Source organism: Bufo gargarizans, chromosome 2 (genome assembly GCF_014858855.1).
Source record: "Bufo gargarizans isolate SCDJY-AF-19 chromosome 2, ASM1485885v1, whole genome shotgun sequence".
Lineage (NCBI taxonomy): Eukaryota > Metazoa > Chordata > Amphibia > Anura > Bufonidae > Bufo > Bufo gargarizans.
In genome coordinates, this window is record NC_058081.1 from 170762653 (window position 1) to 170768652 (window position 6000).

Sequence of the window (6000 nt, forward strand, 5' to 3'; positions counted from 1 at the left end):
GAGCTCTCTGCCCTTTACCAATCCAGCCATCTAGCCCATCAAGACTCACTCTCATTTCATCAGTCCATAAAACCTTAGAAAAATCAGTCTTGAGATATTTCTTGGCCCAGTCTTGACGTTTCAGCTCGTGTGTCTTGTTCAGTGGTGGTCGTCTTTCAGCCTTTCTTACCTTGGCCATGTCTCTGAGTATTGCACACCTTGTGCTTTTGGGCACTCCAGTGATGTTGCAGCTCTGAAATATGGCCAAACTGGTGGCAAGTGGCATCTTGGCAGCTGCACGCTTGACTTTTCTCAGTTCATGGGCAGTTATTTTGCGCCTTGGTTTTTCCACACGCTTCTTGCGACCCTGTTGACTATTTTGAATGAAACGCTTGATTGTTCGATGATCACGCTTCAGAAGCTTTGCAATTTTAAGAGTGCTGCATCCCTCTGCAAGATATCTCACTATTTTTGACTTTTCTGAGCCTGTCAAGTCCTTCTTTTGACCCATTTTGCCAAAGGAAAGGAAGTTGCTTAATAATTATGCACACCTGATATAGGGTGTTGATGTCATTAGACCACACCCCTTCTCATTACAGAGATGCACATCACCTAATACAGGTCCTTCTAAAAAAATTAGCATATTGTGATAAAGTTCATTATTTTCTGTAATGTACTGATAAACATTAGACTTTCATATATTTTAGTTTCATTACACACCAACTGAAGTAGTTCAAGCCTTTTATTGTTTTAATATTGATGATTTTGGCATACAGCTCATGAAAACCCAAATTTCCTATCTCAAAAAATTAGCATATTTCATCCGACCAATAAAAGAAAAGTGTTTTTAATACAAAAACCTTCAAAGTCAACCTTCAAATAATTATGTTCGGTTATGCACTCATACTTGGTCAGGAATCCTTTTGCAGAAATGACTGCTTCAATGCGGCGTGGCATGGAGGCAATCAGCCTGTGGCACTGCTGAGGTGTTATGGAGGCCCAGGATGCTTCGATAGCGGCCTTAAGCTCATCCAGAGTGTTGGGTCCTTGCGTCTCTCAACTTTCTCTTCCCAATATCCCACAGATTCTCTATGGGGTTCAGGTCAGGAGAGTTGGCAGGCCAATTGAGCATGGTATTACTGTGAGTCAGTAAACCATTTACCAGTGGTTTTGGCACTGTGAGCAGGTGCCAGGTCGTGCTGAAAAATGAAATCTTCATCTCCATAAAGCTTTTCAGCAGATGGAAGCATGAAGTGCTCCAAAATCTCCTGATAGCTAGCTGCATTGACCCTGCCCTTGATAAAACACAGTGGACCAACACCAGCAGCTGACATGGCACCCCAGACCATCACTGACTGTGGGTACTTGACACTGGACTTCAGGCATTTTGGCATTTCCCTCTCCCCAGTCTTCCTCCAGACTCTGGCACCTTGATTTCCGAATGACATGCAAAATTTGCTTTCATTTGAAAAAAGTACTTTGGACCACTGAGCAACAGTCCAGTGCTGCTTCTCTGTAGCCCAGGTCAGGCGCTTCTGCCACTGTTTCTGGTTCAAAAGTGGTTTGACCTGGGGAATGTGGCACCTGTAGCCCATTTCCTGCACACGCCTGTACATGGTGGCTCTGGATGTTTCTACTCCAGACTCAATCGGTCCTTCTCCACAATCTTCCTCAGGGTCCGTCTTCTCGTTGTGCAGCGTTTTCTGCCACACTTTTTCCTTCCCACAGACTTCCCACTGAGGTGCCTTGATACAGCACTCTGGGAACAGCCTATTCCTTCAGAAATTTCTTTCTGTGTCTTACCCTCTTGCTTGAGGGTGTCAATGATGGCCTTCTGGACAGCAGTCAGGTCGGCAGTCTTACCCATGATTGCGGTTTTGAGTAATGAACCAGGCTGGGAGTTTTTAAAAGCCTCAGGAATCTTTTGCAGGTGTTTAGAGTTAATTAGTTAATTCAGATGATTAGGTTAATAGCTCGTTTAGAGAACCTTTTCATGATATGCTAATTTTTTGAGATAGGAATTTTGGGTTTTCATGAGCTGTATGCCAAAATCATCAATATTAAAACAATAAAAGGCTTGAACTACTTCAGTTGGTGTGTAATGAATCTAAAATATATGAAAGTTTAATGTTTATCAGTACATTACAGAGAATAATGAACTTTATCACAATATGCTAATTTTTTTAGAAGGACCTGTATGCTTAATTGGTAGTAGGCTTTCGAGCCTATACAGCTTGGAGTAAGACAACATGCATAAAGAGGATGATGTGGTCAAAATACTCATTTGCCTAATAATTCTGCACGTAGTGTATATTAGAGATTGTGTGAGGGTAAGTAAGCAGCTCACGCAGTTTATTTTTAGACTCAAAAGTCGGGTAAAGTGGGTGACACGGAGTGCAACTTTTTAAATAAAAAATTCCACCCTATAAAAAAAAGTTTCACTACAACGTTTTCCTATGGGGCCTTATGTGGTCTGTAGGGATGAGCGAATCGGCATATGTATATACTCTACTTACATTTATAGTACTGTTGTACACAGACCACTAGGGATGAGCGAATCAACTTCGGATGAAACATCCGAAGTCGATTTGCATAAAACTTTGTTTCAATATTGTACGGAGCAAGCGCTCCATACAGTATTAGAATGCATTGGCTTTGATGAACCAAAGTTCGTAACGAGACTTCGCTTAACAACTTCACAAATTGATTTCTACTGTCAAAAAACATTTCCCAAACTCATTGGAGTCAATATATTCTAACACTGTATGGAGCGCTCGCTCCGTAGAGTATTGAAACAAAGTTTTATGTGAATCTACTTCGGATGTTTCATCCGAAGTTGATTCGCTCATCCCTAGTGGTCTGTGTACAACAGTACTATAAATGTAAGTAGAGTATATACACATGTTGCCCAGGTGTACATCTATCTATAGCAATAATTTCTATTTGTTACCTAGAAATACTCATTGTTGTCCTTGGCCCAATTTGAGATAAAGAAAACATCCAACATATTTTTTTATCATTTATGTTTTTTCCCCTAACTAGAGTGAGCTGTGTATAGTGTCAATGACACAGAGTCCGGTTATGTCATTTTTATCTTCATACTCACTTGCATTCTGACGCTGTGCTCCCACCAACCAGCAGTAAAATGAGAGGACTCCGGTGCTCGTGCACATAATGGAGAGGACTCCTCTCAGTGCATTTTACGGCTGGTTTGTTGGAGCTAAGCGTCAGAATGCAAGCGAGTATGAAGATAAGAATTACATAACCTGATGCGGCGTCATTGACACTATACACAGCTCACTCTAGTTCGGGGGCTGGAGCTGAGAGATTAGCTTTAAAGTCCCCCATACAAATTAGTGCATTGTTGGACAAACCCGCAGTCAATATGACAGATGATGTCAGGGGAGAGGGGGATTTTTAAGTCTTTGGCAGCAGCTTTCTCCCCTATCCTTACATGTAAGGCTGAGCTGAATGTATATGTGTCTGGGGAAGCTGGAAGGGAGTCGGGAGAGACAGCTGATCGTTCGGCCAACAGCTACTAAACGTATATGGCAGCCCTAACATTTTGGGCATGCCTGCAACCCTTGCAAAGCCTGCTAATGCCCCAAGTGCCCATTCATAGAGGAAACATCGTTGCACCTGTTTTGGGAGTGTTCCATTGCCTAGAATCTGTAGGATCTTACATATCCCCTGCATTTCAGCCTGCCTCTCATTCCCCTGCATATGCTGTCTAAAAGACAAGCTGTTTGTTGCCCATAGTAGCCAATCACAGCACAACAAATCTAATGTCTATGTCTCCCTTAACCATCAAACATTTTGTTTCATACCTACTGTGTAATATATTTTCACCCTTCATACTTAGTAATATATTGTCTTGCAGATATTTCATTTTATCAAGCGACATAAGGTATTCATATGGCAGAATTCTGGTCAGTATTTTTCATCAATATTTAGAAGCCAAAAGTGGGTCCAAAGCACAGAAGAGGTACATATCTTTCCCTTATATCTTTCCTCTGTGCATTCCTGGTTTTGGCTTACAAATGATGAAAAATATGATGAATTGGCTTTCCATTTGTGAGATCCGTTCAGGGCTCTCACAAGCGGTCCAAAATGGATCAGTTTGCATTCTAATGCATTCTGAATGGAAAAGGATCCGCTCAGAATGCATCAGTTTGCATACGTTCCATTTTGATTTTGCTTTGGAGGCGGACACCAAAACGCTGCTTGCAGCGTTTTGGTGTCCGTCTGACGAAACTGAGCCAAACGGATCCGTTCTGAAACACAATGTAAGTCAATGGGAACGGATCAGTTTTCTATGACACAATAGAAAAATGATCCATCCCCCATTGACTTTCAATGGTGTTCAAGACGGGTCCGTCTTGGCTATGTTAAACATAATACAAACGGATCCGTTCTGAATGGATGACGATATTTGTATTATCTGAACGGATCCGTCTGTGCAGATCCATGACGGATCCGCACCAAACGCAAGTGTGAAAGTAGCCTAAGGCTACATGCACATGACGGCCATCACACATCCGTTTTAAGAACAATGGGGTTAATCACACAACAGTTTATTTTAAGGCCAGTTAATAACGGACGTCATAAAATAGAACATGTTCACTGACCGACTGCCCCCATGCAATCGAATGGGATTGTTTTTAGCGTCCAGGCATCAGTGAAAAAACGTCCGCTAAAAACAGTTTATCCGTTTTTAACAGACCTTTTTTTCACTGTGTGCATGTAGCCTTAAGGTGAATTACCTGGAACTGTCAAAAAAAAACATGGTGGCATATGTTCCAGTTTTTCCTTAAAATAACTTGACACTAAGCATTCAAATATTTTAAGATCACATTTATTTTGTTCCATGCAAAAGATTTATTAGTGGATAATATAGGCCGCGATGTTCCATTATTTACTATACTATTAATAACTGTTAGCCTACTCTCATAAGAACACATGTCCACTTATCAACATATGAGTGACTTACCCCAAAATATGAACATAGCGACAAGTCTATTCTATAGGGCGGGTGGGAGGGACAGCTTCTTTTCAGCGCCAAGAATGCGCACTTAACGTTATTTATCTTCTTTTATAGGGGTCCACCTGACTTTACCGTTAGGCTGCCATCCAATGATGGTGAAGATCAAGATAACCGACAAGAAATTGCTGTTGATCTTGATAGATGACACTTATTACCAGGTACGATAACTTTAATAACACATAATGCAATGAACAGAACCATGCCACTATGTGTTCCCTTCATTGTATACCACAATGATTTATGGCCCATACAAACTACAAATCAAAAGAGGATAATGAAGTTGTTCACTGAGCAGTAATACCTATTATAACCACTAGGTGGGGTAAACATCTGCTCTTCAATGGACCCTGTTACTCTAATGCAGGCATGCTCAACCTGCGGCCCTCCAGCTGTTGTAAAACTACAACTCCCACAATGTCCTGCTGTAGGCTGATAGCTGTAGGCTGTTCAGGCATGCTGGGAGTTGTAGTTTCGCAACAGCTGGAGGACCGCAGGTTGAGCATGCCTGCTCTAATGGAAGAATAAGGGTACAGCCACAGGGTCAGTTTTCCTGATGCAGTTTTGAAAGCCAAAATGCGGTGCGAGTTTAAAAAAGTGGAGAAAGAGGAGTCATCATATCTGTCCTTTATACTTTCTCTACTTTTATGATCCACTCCTGATTTTGGCTTACAAAACTGCATGAAGAAACATGACCGTGTGGCCATATCTTAATACATAGACTTCAACACTTAGATAATATATACATACTGTATATAATTCCTGTTTCAGTATTTTTCTCTCACACTTAGGGCTCATGCACACGAACGTATTTTCTTTCCGTGTCTGTTCCGTTTTTTTCACAGACCATGAGCGGAACCATTCATTTCAATGGGTCCGCAAAAAAAAGGAAGTTACTCTGTGTGCATTCGGTTTCCGTATATACATATGTCGTTTCCACAAAAAAATAGAACATGTCCTATTATTCTCTGCATTACGGA